The 19,114-nt window shown below is 37.4% G+C and overlaps 1 pseudogene; it reads left to right on the top strand.

The window, feature by feature from the left end:
* The window catches only part of LOC129478565 (sacsin-like), a 29,566-nt pseudogene extending 11,331 nt beyond the window's left edge, over window positions 1–18,235 (top strand).
* The last annotated feature ends 879 nt before the right edge of the window (window positions 18,236–19,114 follow it).

The raw sequence follows: 19,114 nt of genomic DNA, 5'->3' as shown, positions 1-19,114 counted from the left end.
AGAGCTTTATTATGGCACTCACACACACACAGAAAAAACATAATGGAAAAAACCAATTGGGTCACTTAGGGCAACATAATTCATTTTTCCTGCAGATATATTAGTATCAGTTACCAGTTGCAGCTAGTCAAAAAGAGGGAAAATCCTGGCCAAAGTGGTGAAACCCCATCTCTACTAAAAATACAAAAATTAGCTGGGCGGGGTGGTGTGCGCCTGTAGTCCCAGCTACTCGGGAGGCTGAGGCAGGAGAATCACTTGAATCCAGGAGGTAGAGGTTGCAATGAGCCAAGATCACACCACTGCACTCTAGCCTGACAATAGGGCAGGACTCTGCCTCAAAAAAAAAAGAGGGAAAATAAAATTTAGAGTAATATCAAAAGGAAATCTCTTTCTTGGAGGCACCAGAACAAAGACTCACCTCCACACCTTCTGCTTTGAGTTATCTGCTGCTAAATTGCTGGATGTGTATGTTTCATCTTCCCACATAGAGGATGCTGTGATGACAGCAGAGGCCATGTTCTTGTGTGGGACATAGTTGCTTTAATCAGTCGCAATGTCTAGTATAGTGTTCTGTGATTAGTAGGCTCTAAGTAGTCAATAACTGATGAAATGTATGGCTAACTGACCCATCTTTTAATCATGTAGATCATTAGGTCAACACTGTCCAATAGAAATGTAATAAAAAGACTGAGTGCAATGGCTCATGCCTGTAATCCCAACCCTTTGGGAGGCTGAGGCTGGAGGATCACTTGAGCCCAGGAGTTCAAGACTAGCCTGGGCAACATAGTGAGACTCCATCTCTACAAAAAAAAAGTTAGCTGGGCATGGTGGTGTGCACCCATAATCCTAACTACTTGGGAGGCAGAGGCAGAAGGATCACTTGAGCTCAGGAGTTCAAGGCAACGGTGAGCTGTGATCATGCCATTAATTCCAGTCTGGGTGGCAGAGGGAGACAGAAAGGAGAGGAGAGGAGAGGAGAGGAGAGGAGAGGAGAGGAGAGGAGAGGAGAGGAGGAAAGAGCCTCATGTAGAAATTTAAATTTTCTAGTTGCCACGTTTTTAAAAGTAAAAAGAAAACAAGACAAATTTTAATAAAATATTTTATGTAACCCAATATATTTAAAATATCATTTTAGCATGGGCTACCAATATTTAAAAATCATAAATGAGATATTTTTCATTTTTAAAAAATGCTTAATCTTCAAAATTTGGTGCATATTTTGCGCTTGCAGCACAGCTCAGTATTAGCCACATTTCAAAGGGTTCAGTGGTCACAAAGATTAGTAGGTACTGACTCAGCTTCATGACAGAACAACTGATTGCTATCAATGTCCTCTCAGAAATATGCTTCTCATGTAGAACTTTCACAGTCATTAATTTTCACTGAAAAATGATTCAGCTAACAAGTTTGTTTCATTTTATTTAGCTTTATGATGCACACTAGCAAAAGCCAAGATTATCTTAACAAAGAAAATATTAACAAAGTAGTGTATTGTGTGTTTTAGCAGACCCAACCAGTGCGGGGCAGGAAATAACATCCTGTATAGAGGACACCCAGGTTCCTTTGACTGGCGACGGGCTTTGGGAAGCACATTTTACTTGTGCCCTTTTTTCTCTCTCTTGTGTTGCCATAGGACCCTGTCTAAGTGGCAGTCCTGGAAGGTAGTAGTCCTAACAAGAAGCAAGAGACCAGGGGACATCAGGTCAATAACTCTCAATATCACTCCTAGCAAAAACTAGAATCCCTGCAATGCTCTGCAAGCTCTGCCTCTCATCTGCCTCTGTCTTTGCAATCACTCACCTTGTCCCCTACTATTCTTCCCTTTGCCCACTCTGCTCCAGCCACACTGGTCTTGGTGCCATTTCTTGAATGTGTGCTCGTTTACTCCTCAACACTCTGCACAGGTCGTTTCCTCGGACAGGAGCGCTTTCCCCCCAGATATTTTTATGGCTGACTTAGCCATGCTTTACAGCTTTGCTTAACTGTGTAGGATGGGGTGTGTTTCATTGTTGATGGCCTTATTGATGATAATCATGAGTTTGCAAAGGCAACTGGTTAACTTTCACTATGTCACAATTTCTGATGAATATTGAGACTGCACATTGCAAATGAAGAGGATGTCGCCCTAGGTGAATCACATAACATTTTGTCGTTTTCTGGGAGTGCAGGACCCTACATAAAGAGGGAGCCTGTGGGCTGAGACACTGGAACAGCAGTCAGGTAGGGAGCCATCACTTGCCTTCCACTGAGAAGGAAGACAAAGGCCAGCGTGTCCAGGCTTTTTTTTTTTTTTTTTTTTGCTGCTGGTGCTGCTCTGGGGTGTGGGGTTGCAGAGCTTCCCAGCGACTCCAGAAACACAAGAACAAGATGCAGAGATGGTCCAGGTAAATGCTGCATTACACCTGCCAGTAATGCAAGTGTGTTCTCATTTTTCAAAGGTCAAGAGGTTGGAATTCAAGCAAGTTTGGGATTCATTTAGGAAACAAGTAGTTTGTCAGGAACAGGTCCCCTCATTTAAAAAAAAACAAAAATATATCGCTGGGTGCAGTGGCTTATGCCAGTAATCGCAGCACTTTGGAAGGCTGAGGTGGATCGCCTGAGTTCAGGGTTTGAGGTTGCAGTGAGCTATGATTGCACCACTGCACACCAGCCTGGGCAACTGAGCAAGACACTATATCAAAAAAAAGAAAGAAAGAAAGAAATAAAAGAAAAGAAAATAGAAAAAAAGAAGGTAAAGCTAGAGGGAACCAAAGGAGCAACACATAGACCGGCTGTACTAATTGTGATTCTGACCCCCAGAGTAAAGCTAGACTTAACAATGGCATGGGTTCTTCTACCACAATAACATTTCTGCACCACTGCTAAACATAATAAGGGCTATGAGATCATTACAGAAGCAGACAGATTTTTTCCCTCTTCTCATTCAATTATTAAGGAAAAGGGCTATATTGTTACAATAGTGAAATGCTGCAATTTTTCAGAAAACTGAGAAAGACTTTACTTCTACTCTTTTAGTATTCTTTTCTTTATCAGAAATACCTAGAAAACTGCCGCTACAACCTGAAGAGTGAAATCAATCAATTTGGAAAGCAGAGGGACAGTAGCCCAGTGCTTGAGAAGCTGAAGCAAATGCAGAATTTCTTCGGGCTGAAGGTAACTGGGAAGCCAGATACGAATTTGATGAAGCAGCCCAGATGTGGGGTGCCTGATGTGGCCTCCCTCGTCCTCAATTAAGAGAGCCCTTGTTGGGAGCAAACACATCTGACCCACAGGTAACCAGACTGTGCACCAGAGTGAGAGAGCTGTTTCCTACCACAGTGGGAAGAAATGAGGTTCCCTGTGTCTCTGTTCTCTCCTTTATCATTTTAAGGATCAAAAGTACACGCCAGATCTGCCTCAAGAGGATGTGGACCGTGCCACTGGGAAAGCCTTTGAACTCCGGAGTAATGCCTCAGCCCTGACCTTCACCAGGGACTTTGAGAGTGAAGGGGACATAATGTTATCCTTTGTGTGAGGAGGTAAGCTCTTCCTCCCAAAACCATTCTGAACATTCCCTCCTGCTACCCTGGGATCTGCTTCATCAGAATTGCTGATGGAGGAAAGGCTCACAGATGAAGAGTGTCTTTTGGCTCCTTGCTATAGCTCTTTTGCCTCTCCTGGGTAAGGCTGAATAAAACAAAGAGATGTCTTTGTTGAATTCTTTTTCTTGCAGATCTCCATGACAATTCTCCCTTTTATGGACATGATGGTTGTCTTGCTCACGCATTCCCACCTGGCCCAGGTATCGGAGGAGATGTTCACTTTGATAATGATGAAACAAGGACCAAGGATTTCAGAAGTGAGTCCGCTAATTCCTTCACTGCCTCTTTTATTGTTCCTTCCCATAGCTTATAGAATTTTTTTGTTTTATCTAAAAGAATGCTTTCAGTAAAATAAACCAATTTTACCTTTATTAGTATAAATACTTTAATAAATATAAACTGTTGATACTATAAATCACTTTAAAAAGGTAACTATTTTGTCTCATTTCATAAAAATGTAAGAGATATTATTTCTTCAAGCTGTGTAATTTTACTGACAAAAATATATTACTCTAAAATTTTTACTAGGATGTTTAATATCATATCATTATGTACATTTGTCAAATATTCAGTGCTTTGAAAATATTCAGGTTTTTGGATTTTGTATGCATAAAATGTAAGAACACTTGACCCTATCACAATGCAAAATGAGTAATTTAAAGGAGTTCATTTGAGAGGCCGAGGTGGGTGGATCACTTTTAGGCCAGGAGTTCAAGACCAGCCTGGCCAACATGGTGAAACCCTGTCCCTACTAAAAATACAAAATTAGCTGGGCATGGTGGCGTGTGTCTGTGGTCCCAGCTACTCAACTTGGGAGGCTGAGGCACGAAAATCACTTGAACCAGGAGGCAGAGGTTGCAGTGAGCCAAGATCGCACCACTGCACTCCAGCCTAGGGGATAGAGTGAGACTCTGTCTCAAGAAAATTAAAAAAAAAAATTAAAAACCGGTTTAAATAAGCAAAGAATCTTGAAACATACTAGCATAAGGTGTATATCTTGCCAATAAGGAGGATTTTTAAATATATGAAGTTTCAAACTGCCTTTCTATGAGGTGGTAACTTCTATTTGTGCAGAGATACTCTGGCTTCATGATGTAAGATGAACTGACATTCTGGAATAACCAAATGAACAAATACAGAATCCTTTGTCTGGAGTCAGCCTAGTCAAAAGCTCAGATGTGTCTTCTGTAGAAGGTGTCCATCTGCCTCCCACCCCTGCAATCCTGCAGGGTGCCCACCACACACACACACCTGTGCAGCTTGAGAAGTGACCCAATTATACTAAAAGAAAGGTCTTCTCAAGTGCACCTTACATTGGAATAAAACTCTCCATCCACTTCTTGTGAAGTAAATGTCTGGAGGAAATTCTGTCTAATATCTACTAGACTCCAGGCAAATCTTTTCGTGGCCGATATTTTGTTGACAGGCAGTAAATACTGGGTCGTTCAGGAGGATCAACTGCTGAGTGGCTACCCCAGGTACATCTACAGCTCCTTTGTCTTCCCTGAAAGGGTGAAGAAAATTGATGCTGCCATTTATGAGGAGGACACTAGAAAGACACAGTTCTTTGTTGCCAGTGAGTATTGGAGGTAAAAACCTACCCTCAGAAATCTTGGGAAATCAGATCACTCTGGTGGAAGGAGAGTTGCCTTTTAAAATTTTTCTCAAATTTCACTGAAACTTTCCTTTTTTCTGGGAATGAATGCAGCCAGGCCCAGAGCCATTCAGTCCCCTACCTGTTATCACACTGCTGCCTAGCAAGGCAAGGAACTTGTTGGCTTGCATTTGAAAAGCAGATAAAGAGCAGAACACACAAAGGGAACTAGAGGCATCCAAAAAGGAGAAAATGAAGCATTTCTCCTTGATAGGACAGAACATGGAGCCCAAGGGAAAATTTGAATCAGATTTTTATGGTTGAAAATATCTTAGAGTTTGTCTAGTTTGCCCCACTCTGCCTTCCAGTTAAAATTTCTTAATAGTTTCATGCAAACAATGTACCCACCCATAATTTTTAAAAGCAGCCATTGGGGTTTTGCAAAATTGAGGCACAGATAGTACCTACCTCTCAGATTTGTTGTGAGAATTAAATGAATCTTCATATAAAAAGCACTTAGGACAGTGATTAGTACATGGAAAGTTCTACATGAAAGTTAAGTGTTTTTTATTGTTTTTATATTAACCACAATGTGATATTTTTAGTTATTTTTTGTTACCAGGTATGATGAAAATATGCAGTCCATGGATGCAGGTTATCCCAAAATCATTGATGACCTCCCCGGAATTAGTAAAAAAATTGACCTGTTTTGAAAAATAAAGGTAAAGACCATTCAATTTCCTCATTTCACTATAATAAAATTACATATTTAGTGTTACATAGATAAGACAGTAAACTGTGTACACAAAAATATGATATTTTCAAGAGTTCTTGTGAAAAATCATTATCTAGTTTCTTTTATTTCTAGGTTTTTTCTATTTCTTTTGTAGAAGAAGGCAGTGTGAATGTAATACTAAAATGAAGCGAATTTTGACTCTCCTGAAAACTAACATCTGGTTCAAGTGCAAAAATAACTGATGGTTGACTATCACCAAACAGAAAAGAAAAAGTATTTTTAATGAGCCCAAAATATGTTCTTTTCCAAGAAACCAGGTATTTCAGTATTTTATTTTAGTCTCTTGGTAACACAAGGCAGAGACATAGAAATACAATCTTATTTAACTTCAATCTGAACATATTCTATGTTAGCTAGAATGTATTGCTTCATGAACTTATACAATTTAGCTTTAAGCAAGTACTAAGGGTTGTCAATCAAGGTCACCATTAGGTTTTCACAGAAAAAAGTTTTTACTAGAGTCCAAGACTCTGACTTTAACCTGAGCAGCTGCACACGTGGGATGCATATCTCAATCCACCCAAGACAATAACAGCCCTCAGTTTCAACAAAGAAAAAACAGCATAAAACAGTATCGTCCTTACATGTACGTGGCAACACTGTCACATATTAAAGAAAACAGATACTTAAACTTAGTATTAAAAAATAAAGTGGCTGGGCACAGTGCCTCACGCCTGTAATCCCAGCACTTTGGGAAGCTGAGGCAGGTAGATCACTTGAGGTCAGGAGTTCAAGACCAGCCTGGCCAACATGATGAAACCCCATCTCTACTAACAAAAAATACACAAATTAGCCGGGTGTGGTGGCAGGCACCTGTAATCCCAGCTACTTGGGAGGCTGAGTCACAAGAATCACTTGAACCCAGGAGGTGGAGGTTGTAGTGAACCAAGATAGTGCCACTGCACTCCAGCCTGGGCAGTAGAGTGAGATTTAGTACATATATTTTAAAAAGGTAACTTTTATCAACATATAATATGAATACAGAAAAGCCATGTATCATAAGCATATAGCTGATGACTCTTCACAACACAACCAAGTAACCAGCACACAAAAGAAAATTGCCAGTATCCCCAAATCCCTTCTCCAGGTACTAAGCTTTCTGAGGGTAACCACTATCCTAACTTCTAATATCATAGATTAGATTTATCTCTTTCAGTACTTAAAATAAATGGAATTATACATTATATACCTTTGTATCTGACTTCTGTCACTCAACATTATATTTATGAGATTCATCAATATATTTTTATGTAATTTTTGATCATTTATTCTCTTTGCTGTAGAGTTTCCATTGAGTGAATGATTTCCCACAATTTATCTCTACGGTCTATGTTGAAGGACATATAAGTAGTTTCCAATTTGGGGCTATTAAAAATAGTGCTTTCAATGTGGCACATATACACCATGGAATACTATGCAGCCATAAAAAATGATGAGTTCGTGTCCTTTGTAGGGACATGGATGAAACTGGAAAACATCATTCTCAGTAAACTATCGCAAGGACAAAAAACCAAACACCGCATGTTCTCACTCATAGGTGGGAATTGAACAATGAGAACTCATGGACACAGGAAGGGGAACATCACGCTCCAGGGACTGTTGTGGGGTGGGGGGAGGGGGGAGGGACAGCATTAGGAGATACACCTAATGCTAAATGACGAGTTAATGGGTGCAGGAAATCAACATGGCACATGGATACATATGTAACAAACCTGCACATTGTGCACATGTACCCTAAAACCCTAAAGTATAATAAAAATAAAAGAAAAAAAAAAATAGTGCTTTCAGGGGAAGCAGAGCAAGATAGTTGAACAGAAGCTTCCAATAGCTATCCTCCCACCCCCACAAGAACACCAAATTGAACAACTATTCACACAAAAAAGCACCTCCATAAGATCCCAAAATCCGGTGAGCAATCACACTATCTGGTTTTAACATCATATTAAGGAAAGAGGCACTGAAAAGGGTAGGAAAGACAGTCTTGAATGACCTACACCAGCCCTTTCCTATCCCCCTGTAGCTACCATATGGCATGAAGAGAGAATCTGCACTAGGGGAAGAGGGAGTGTGCAGTGATTGTGAGACTTTGCACTGGAACTTAGTGTTGCCCTGTCATGGAGGAAAGCAACACCAGGCAGAATTCAGTCAGCTGTCATGGAGTAAGAGAGAGAGAGAGAGAGAGAGAAAGACTCAATTTAGTGTGTCGGGGGTGGGGGGGATGTCAGGAAAGAGAAGGAGACTCTCTGCCTGGTAATCCAGGGAATTCTCCTAGATCTTACCTAAGACTACCAAGCTGGTACCTCTATGGGTCTACAAGAGCCACAGCATGACTGGGCTTGGGGTGCCCCCTAAAGCACATATGGCTGCTGTGACCAAAGGCTTAGATCATAACAACCAAGTTGCTTGGAATACCTGGAAAGCCTTCCCAAAAAGGACAGGTACAAACAAGTCCAGACTAAAAAGACTATAATAAATACCTAACTCTCCAATGCCCAGAAACTGATGAACATCTGTAAGCATCAGGATCACCCAGGAAAACACTACTTCACCAAATAAACTAAATAAGGCACCACAAACCAATCCTGGAGAGACAGAGTTATGTGACCTTTCAGGCAAAGAATTTAAAACAGCTGTTTTGAGGAAGCTCATCAAAATCCAGGATAACATGAGAAGGAATTCAGAATCCTATCAAATAAATTTAACAAAGAGATTGAAATAATTACGTGGAATCAAGCAAACATTCTGGAACTAAAAAATGCAATTGACATACTGAAGAGTGCATCAGAGTCTCTTAACAGCACAATTGATCAAGCTGAAGAAATAGTGAGTTTGAAGACAAGCTATTTGAAAATACACAGTCAGAGGAGACAAAAGAAAAACGCATACATACAAGATCTAGAAAATAACCTCAAAAGGGTAAATGTAAGAATTATTGACTGTAAAGAGAAGGTAGAGAGAGAGAGACTGGAGTGGAAAGTTTATTCAAAGTGATAATAACACAGAACTTCCCAAACCTAGAGAAAGATATCAAGTACAAGAAGGTTATAAAACACCAAACAGATTTAACCCAAATAAGACTACCTCAAGTTATTTAGTAATCAATATCTGAAAGGACAAGGATAAAGACAGGATCCTAAAAGCAATAAGAGAAAAGAAACAACATACAAAGGAGCCCCAAAATGTCTGGCAGCACACTTCTCAGTGGAAATCTTAAAGACCAGGAGAGAGTGGTGTGACATTTTTAAAGTGCTGAAGGAAAAAAAAATTATCCTAGAATAGTATATCAAACATGAAGAAATAAAGACCTTCCCAGACAAACAAAAGCTGCAGGATTACATAAACACCAAACCCGTCCTATAATAAATGCTAAATGGATTTCTTCATTCTTAAAAAGAAGGATGTCAATGAGCAATAATAAATAATCTGAAGGTACACAAATCATGGGTAATAGTAAGTACATAAAAAAACACAGAATATTATAACACTATAACTGTAGTATGTAAACTCATATCTTGCATAGAAAGACTAAAAGATGAACCTTTGAAAAATAATAGCTACAACAACTTTTCAAGACGTAGTATAATAAGATATAAATAGAAACAACAAAAAGTTAAAAAGTGGGGGGATGAGGTTAAAATGTAGTTTTTATTAGTTTTATTTTTGCTGGTTTATGCAATTAGTGTTAAGCTGTCATCAGTTTAAAATACTGAATTGTAAGATATTATTTGCAAGCCTCATGATAACCTCAAATCAAAAAGAATACAACAGATATACAAAAAAATCAAAAGCAAGAATTTAAAACATACAACTTGAGAAAATTATCTTTACTAAAAGGAAGACAGGAAAGAACAAAAGAAGAAAGAGAAGACCAGAAAACAAATGACAAAATGGCAGGAGTAAGTCCTTACTTATCAATAACACTAAATGTAAATGGACTAAAGTCTCCAGTCCAAAGATTCAGAATGGATTAAAAAATAAGACCCAATGATCTATTGCTTACAAGAAACACACTTCACCACTAAAGACACACATAGAATGAAAATAAAGAGATGGAAAAAGATACTCTGTACAAATGAGAGCCAAAAGAGAGTAAGAGTAGCTATACTTACATCAGGCAAAATAGATATCAAGACAAAAAGTATAAAAAGAGACAAAGAAAGTCATTATATGGTCATAAAGTGGTCAATTCAGCAAGAGGGCATAACAATTGTAAATATACATGCACAAAACACTGGAGCACCCAAATATATAAAACAAATATTATTAGAGCTAAAAAGATAGATAGACCCTAACACATTAATAGCTGGAGACTTCTATATGCTATTGGACCGATCTTCCAGACAGAAAATTAACAAAGAAACATTGGACTTAATGCAGTATAGACCAAATGGATCTAATAGATATTTACAGAACATTTCATCCAACAGGTACAGAATACACACTCTTCTCCTCAGCACATGGATCATTCCCAAGGATAGATCATATGTTACACCATAAAACAAGTCTACAAAATTCAAAAACATTGAAATAATATCAAGTGTCTTCTCTGATCACAATGGAATAAAACTAGAAATCAATAACAAGCAATTTTGGAAATTATACAAACACATGGAAATTAAACAATATCCTCCTGAATGACCAGGGAGTCAATAAAGAAATTAAGAAAGAAATGAAAACATTTCTTGTAACAAATCAAAGTGGAAATACAAAATAGCAAAACCTGTGGGATACAGTGAAGCAGTACTAAGAGAAAAGATTATAGCAGTAAGTGCTTAAGTCAAAAAAGTATAAAAACTTCAAATAAATAACATAATAATGCCTCTTAAAAAACTAAAACAGCAGGAGCAAATCAGAGCCAAAATTAATAGAAGAAAAGAAATAATAAAGATCAGAGCAGAAATAAATGAAATTAAAACAAAAAAATACAAAAGATCAATAAACCAGAAGTTAGCTTTTTGAAAACATAAACAAAAGCAACAAATCTTTTGCCCAGTTAGCTAAGAAAAAAAGGGAGAAGATCCAAGTAAGTAAAATTAGATATGAAAAAGGAGACATTAACGCCAATACTGCAGAAAAAGATCATTAAAGGCTACTATGAGCAACTATATGCCAACAAATTGGAAAACCTAGAAGAAATGGATAAATTTCTAGACACATACAACCTGCCAAGATTGAACCATGAAGAAATCCAAAATCTGAATAGACCAATAACAAGTAATGAGATTGAAACTTAAATGTCCCCCAGCAAAGAAAAGCTCAGGACCGAATGCCTTCACTGCTGAATTCTACCAAACATTTAAAGAAGAACTAATACCAATTCTACACACACTATTCCAAAAATAAAGGAAGAGGGAATACTATCAAACTCATTCCATGAGGACAATATTACCTTGATACCACAACCAGACAAAGACACATCAAAAAAAGAAAACTACAAGCCAGTATTCCTGATGAACATTGTTGCAAAAATCCTCAACAAAATGCTAGCAAAGTGGATTCAACAACACAGTGAAAAGATAATTCATCATGACCAAATGGGGTTTATCTTATTTATGCAAGAATGGGTCAGCATACACAAATTGATCACTGTGATACCTCATATCAACAAAATGAAGGATAAAAATCATATGATCTTTTCAATTAATGCTGACAAAGCATTTGATAAAATTCAACATCACTTCATGTCAACAATTCTCAAACAACTGGGTACAGAAGGAACATACCTGAACCCAATAAAAGTCCTATATGACATACTCACAGCTAGTGGGTAACATTACTGAATGGGGAAAAACTGAAAGCCTTTCCACTAAGATCTGGAAAAAGACAAGGATGACCACTTTCACCATTGTTATTCAACATAGTACTGGAAGTCCTTAGAAACTATGCAAACACATGGCAATTAAACAATATCCTCCTGAATGACCGGTGAGTCAATGAAGAAATTAAGAAGGAAGCTACAGAAGCAAGACAAGAGAAAGATATAAAAGGCATCCAAATTTGAAAGGAAAAAGTAAAATTATCCTTGTTTGCAGATTATAAAATTTTATATTTGGAAAAACCTAAAAACGCCACTAAAAAACTTATTAGAACTGATAAAAAAAATGCAGCAAAGTTGCAGAATAAAAAATCAACATACAAATATTGATAGCATTTCTATATGTGAACTGCAAACAATCTAAAAAAGAAATCAAGAAAGCAATCCCATTTACAATAGCTACAAATAAAATATCTAGAAATAATCGAATAAGTGAAAAATCTCTACAATGAAAACTATGAAACATTTATGCAAGAAACTGAAAAGGACACCAAATAATGGAAAGATATTTCATGTTCATGGATTGGAAGAACCCATATCATTAAAATATCCTTACTATCCAAAGCAATCTACAGATTTAATGTAATTCCTGTCAAAATGCCAATGACATTCTTCACAGAAATAGAAAAAGCAATATTAAATTTATACAAAACCATAAAATACCCAGAATAGCCAAAGCTATCCTGAGCAAAAAGAACAAAACTGGAAGAATCACATTACCTGACTTCAAATTATACTACAGAGCTATGGTAACCAAAATAGCATGGTACTGGCATAAAAACAGACACAGACTAATGGAACAAAATAAAGAATCCAGAAGTAAATCCATAAATCTACCATAAACTTGCTTTTGACAAAGGTGCCAAGAATATACATTCAGGAAAGATAGGGGTCTAGTTTCATTCCTCTGCATATGGATGGATATTAAGTTTTTTCAGCAACATTTATTGAAGAGACTATCTTTTCCCCTGTGTATGTTTTTAGCATATTTGTTGAAAATGGTTCATTGTAGATGTGTGGATTTATTTCTATTTCTGGGCTGTCTATTTTATTCCACTGGTCTATGTGTCTGTTTTTATGCCAGTATCATGCTGTTTTGGTTACTATAGTTCTGTAGTATAATTTGAAGTCAGATAATGTGATTCCTCCAGTTTTGTTCTTTTTGCTTAGGATACCTTTGGCTATTCTGGGTTTTGTGTGTGTGGTTCTAAATAAATTCTAGGATTTTTTTTCTATTTCTGTGAAGAATGTCATTGGTGTGTTCACAGGGACTGTAGACTGCTTTAGGTAGTATGGACATTTTAACAATATTGACTATTCCAATCAATGAACATGGAATAGCTTTCCATTTCTTGGTGTCCTCTTCAATTTCTTTCATCAGTGTTTTATAGTTTTCATTACAGAGATCTTTCACTTCTTTGGTTAATTCCTAGGTATTTAGTTTTGTGACTACTGTACACGGGACTGCTTTTTCGTTTCTTTTTCAGTTTGTTCACTGTCGCCCCACAGAAATGGTACTGAATTATGTATGTTGATTTTGCATCCTGCAACTTTATTGAATTTATTAGTTCTAATAGTTTTTTGGTGGAGTCTTTAGATTTTTCCAAATATAAGATTAGATCATCTGCAAACAAGGATAATTCAACTTCTTCCTTTGCAACTTAGATACTCTATATCTTTTTCTTGTCTGATTGCTCTAGCTAAGAATTCTGGTACCATGTTGAATAACAGTGGTGAAAGTGGGTATCCTTGTCATGTTCCAGATCTTAGAGAAAAGGCTTTCAGTTTTGCCCCATTCAGTATGATACTAGCTGTGAGCCTGTCATTTTACTATTTACTGCCTGTCTTCCCTGCTACAGTGGAAGCTCCATCAGGATGTGTGGCAGGGGGAGGGGAGGGGGATTGCTATGTATTATTTTTTGGTTTTGTTTGTTTGTTTTACTAATATAATGCAAGATCCAAGTAAGTACTTAATAAAAGTTTTTAAATAAATTAATACAGAATTGATGCTGGATTCCAGAAAAGATAGAAAGTTAATAAAAAGGTATATAGTCACTTTGGCCAGCTCCTGAAAAATTTCTTGGCTTCATCTTCCTTAGTGCAGAAGCTGGAATATTACAGACACTGCAGCATCCCCCAGAAATGCTCAGAGCCTAAGACCAAGTTTCTAATGGGTTCCTGGGGAGAAAATCCACCAATGAAGATAAGAAATCAGAGTGGTTGTGTTTAGACTTTACCAATAAGCACCCCGCCTTGAGGTACCTCAATTCTAGCCCAGACCCTAAGCTCATCAAGGGCACAAGCCAAGATCAACCCTTCACCTATTCAAAGATTCCAGGGAAACTGATAGTTCCATGGAAATATGAGATCTTGGGGGAAGTATGCATTTGTAATAACTAAGGACTTGTTTCATCCTGCTGAACTCATGACTGGAGTTGCCCCAAAAGTGGCAGCAAGCAAATTCCTGCAAGGAAGTGCCCCAGATGGTCTCCAGATGGGGCCAGTTGAGATTCCAAAGAAGGAAGCACTAAATGCCAGGGTGAGAAGGACAACACATTTATTATGGGTATTTACTTACAGAGTTCTTCGGTGTATCCTCTCAAAGAAGAATCAGGGTAGAGGGGTGTCCTACATAGATATGTCTTCATCGAGCGGGTAATATATCTATATGAGGATTTAAAGAATTTGGCTCAGGGCCAGGGCCAGTTTCTTTCTGGTAAACCTAGATATCTTTATCACTACCAGGGAATTTTCAAGTTCCTGGTTTGGTTTCAAGACTGCTGGGAAAACCTTACAGCTGGCAAGGTAACAGGGTAGTCAAGGCACTCTGATTTTTGGTCAGGACACAGAAAAAAAAGTGAGGGGAACTGGGGAACTCTACAGGATTTTTATTCAGAATATATAAGAAATCTAACATATTAATAATAAAACAACACATGCAATTAAAAATGCATGGGAGTTTTAATCAGACTCTTCACAAAGAAAGACATATATATGACTAATAAACACATTTGAAAAGTACTTAACATTATTAGTTATCAAGAAAATAAAATTCTTATAAGGCACCACTAAAAAAAATCCACTAAAATCATTAATGTTAATAAGACTGACAACATCAAACATTGATGAGGAGCTAGACAATCTGGAAGGCTCATACAATATCAAATTGCTCACAGTTTAATATTTATCCACCCTATGACTTCTTCTACATATTTGCCCAAGATAAATGAAAACATAAATACCCCCAAAAAAAGCTTGCTCAAGAATTCATAACAGCTTTATTCATGATAGTCCAAATCTGAAAATAGTGGCATATTCATACAATAGAATAGTACCACTAGTACTATATACAACAACATGGATTAACCTGAAAACCATTAACATGTCTCTCTTATCCTAAGAGACATCATTCCAGGCAAAAGAAGCCAGGCACAGAAGCTAATATATACTTTTGATTCCCTTATATGAACTTTAAGATTATAAAAAGTAATATATAAGCAACGAAATCAGAACAGTGATTGACACTGAGGAGGGACCGCGTTTGACCGAGAAAGAGCTCAGATGATGGAAATATTCTCTTCCTTCATGAGGTATGGGATACATTGGCTTATACATTTGTCAAAACTCACCGAACAGTGTACTTAAGACTTGTGTACTTAACTATATGTCAATAGTATCTCAAAAATTTATAAAGAAAAAAGAAACTAACAGCAAAAGGAAGTCTTAATCATCCTATAACTATAAAATAATGTTTAATGGTTTAAATATCTTCCCACAAAGAAAACATTAAGCCTAGATGGTTTTATTGGTTTGTTTTGCCAAAAGATCCATGTCAAGGAATAGATCATTCCAATCTTACACAAACTCTTTCAGAGAAAACAGAGTACATATGCCACCATCATCATATAGCACATGGGGAGCAACTTTAGGTACTTTCTTATTAATACTGGGAATAAGAGAAGGATGCCTGCTATCACTGATATTCGTTTAATATAGTCCTGGAGGTCTTGTCAAAAACTGAGATGAGGCCATGAACGTGAATCATGCCCGTAATCCCAGCCCTTTGGGAGACTGAGGCAGGAGGATTGCTTGAGCCCAGGATTACAAGACCAGCCTGGGCAACATCAGTAAGACCTCATTACTACAAAAAAAAAAAAAATTAAGAGAGGAAAATATCAACAGGTATAAAGATCAAAAGGGAAGAGTCCAAATTATAATTATTTGTAGATAATTTGATAATTTACATAGAAAACCTCAAAAGAATCAAAACTCTTAAGATGAGAAAAATTGCAATGTTTCCAAGTACATCAACACATCAAAATCATTTACATGTCTATATATGCGCAATAAACAAGTAGGTCAAACATAGAAAATAAAATATTAATAGCTACAGCAAAATCTATGACCTCTTTAGGAAATAACATAGCAAAAACAGAACAACCCCTTAAAAATGAGAATTTAAGACCCTATTACAGATATATAAGAAAAATAGAGTATGATCTTCATGTATGGAATGACCTAATATTCTAAAGATGACAATTTTTCCAAAATTAATTTGTAAATGGGATGCAATTTTAACCAAATTCCAATGGCAGTATTTAGGAAAGGAAAATTGATTTCAAGGCTTTTATTTATAAAAAAAAAAAATACACACTAGGAGCTAAGAATTTTGACAAAGAGCAAAGAAGAAGAGAGTCCCACCAAATATTAAGACATTTTACAAAACCTCTGTGACACCAGTGGTGCAAAACTTACACAGGAGCAGAGATATAAGCTAATGGAACTAGATACAAGTCCAGAAACGTGCTTTTGGTATGATAGGGGTGGTACTACAAATTAGAAGAAAAAAAAGCATGATTCCTCAAATAATTGTTTGGAGTCACTACGTGGAAAAAATAAAGATGAATTCTGTATCCCATCAAGTGCAAGTGACAGATACTCTTCACCATAGAGTTCCAGCTACTGGGCACGTGGAAGGATTATACTCCTCAGCCTCCTTGCAGCGGGATGGGACCACATGACTAGTTCTGGACTATGACTTATGCTTGGTTCTGGGCTGGAACATTTCACTGCTTGTGCAAAACCCTTTAGAAATCTTTTTTCAACCAACATGACAACAGAGAGAATTCAAGATCACAGCTTCTCTGGAGGTCTGTGAAACTGGGTCACTGCCATGCACAGAGGTCCTCTGTCAAACCATAATTGACATGTAGCACAAGCAAGAAATAAATTTGAGCTGTCTTATAAGACTAAAGGATGCAGGGCCTATTATCAAAGTGTAATTTTGCTTGTTCTTTCTGACGCAGACCATGCACAAAAGTATACTTTGAATTGGTTAAAGACTTCAATATGAAAGGTAAAACTAATTGAACAAAATACATAGGAGAATATTCTGACCATCATAATGTGGGGAAGAATATCTCAAATAACGCCAAAAAAGCATAAATCATAATGGGCAAAGTTGATAGGTTTGATTACATTGAAATTAAAGAATTATATTAAATGAGAAACAGAGAAAGTGTCTGCGACATATGAAACTAAGGAAAGATTAATAGGTAGTTCAGAGAAGAAATTCTTTTAAATCAACATGAAAAAGATAAGAAATCCAGTAGAAATGCAGGCATGGAAATAAGTTGGCTATTAATAGAAGGGGAAATCTGGGTAGCCGACAGCATATAAAAAGATATCCAATCTTACTAGTAATCAATGAAATACCAATGTAAAAAAGATACCAACTTATACCTACCAAAAATGGCAGAAATTAGAAGTTCTGGTTATATTAAGTGCTGATAAAAACATGGGGAATATGAACCCTTATTTACAGTGGGCAGAACTGTTAATTGATGCAACCATTGTGAAGCAAAATCTGGCTGTATTATAAGAATACCTATATTCTAACCCCAGTAGTTCCACTTGTAGGTATTCATTCTGACTGTGATCCCCAGGAGACTTGCAGGACAGCCATTACAGAACTATTTGTGAGAGCGGGAAGCTAGCCACCGCCTGGATGGCCATTGTTGGTGAACTGACATTTAGAATGTGATAGCCCTAACAAGTAAGCTAAAACTGCTACCCACAACCTGGCACTAAGATCTGTTAACAGAGGACAAAATCATGTGCTTAGGAACACTGTGACCCCTGTGGAGTTTCTCATTCTGCATTCTCACCTAAAGCAAACTATTCATTTTAATGAGCATTGGTCAAGTCTCTAATGTCCAGTTCTCCCACTAACCTACCTAGTTCAAACCCTGGGCTCATCCTTACTAAATGAGATAAATGGGATCTATTTGTTTTACAGTCTTGTTTCGAAGAAGACTGTTGATCTGACCAAACAGGTCACCCTCCGAATACCCCAGTGGACTTTGGCGCCCTCTGCTGGTTTTACAGGGGGCATGATGATCACCAGCATGGCTAAGAGTGACAGGTCTCAGCCATCCGTGATTCATTGAAGGCCACTGGCTTGCGTCTGCTCTACACCAGCTTACTCTGGGAGCATTAAGCCATAGAAAAATATCTGGATGGAGACATTTCAAAATGTTAACATTGGTTACCTGTAGAAGAGGGAAGTAGGGGGAAAGGGGGTTAGAAAGCTTCACATTTACTTTCCGTACTTCTGATTGTTTGAAAATTTTTTTTTAATGAGCGTGTACTTTTGTATTACTAGACTATTTAAAAATAAGTGATTTTTAAAGTAAAATAAATCATTTGAACAACACTTTCTATATTGCTTTTCGTGCATTACCTCCTTAAAGCCCATGGCTTTGAAATAAGAACGTAAAACAATATAGCAATATAGAAAGTGCTCCTATCCTGTGAGGCTTTTTTTATATCTAATTGCCAGAGAACTGTAATTTTTATCTGTTATTCTGCACTCTGTGCCAGGCTGTGTGTTAAACATTTTCTATACATTCATATTTAATCTTCACAACATTCCTATGATGTCGGGGCTATCGTTACCACCATTTTACACACAAGGAATTGAAACTTATGGATGTGAAGCGAGTTGTGTCTAGGGTCCCACAGCAATAAGTGGCCAATTAGGGACATGCAATTAAGACAGAGAGATGAAGGAACTTGTGCAAGGTCAAGCAAATGATAGAGTGGGGTCAAACCTAGGTCTTTGAATTTCCATTCCCCATGCTAAAGAGAAACTGGCTGTCTGTGAGTACCTCTGGCTTGTCACTTCAGGTTCCTCTGATGTTTGGTCCTCATGTATGAGCCAACCACACCTGTAGAATTTGGAGGAAGAAAGAGTCAGAATGTTCCTATAATGACCTTAACGTAACATTTAAGCTAAAGAAGCTACTCAGGCAGGTCAACTCCAGTAG

This window comes from Symphalangus syndactylus, chromosome 3, assembly GCF_028878055.3.
Source record: "Symphalangus syndactylus isolate Jambi chromosome 3, NHGRI_mSymSyn1-v2.1_pri, whole genome shotgun sequence".
In the NCBI taxonomy this organism is placed as follows: Eukaryota; Metazoa; Chordata; class Mammalia; order Primates; family Hylobatidae; genus Symphalangus; species Symphalangus syndactylus.
This window is presented reverse-complemented; position numbering and strand designations above follow the sequence as displayed.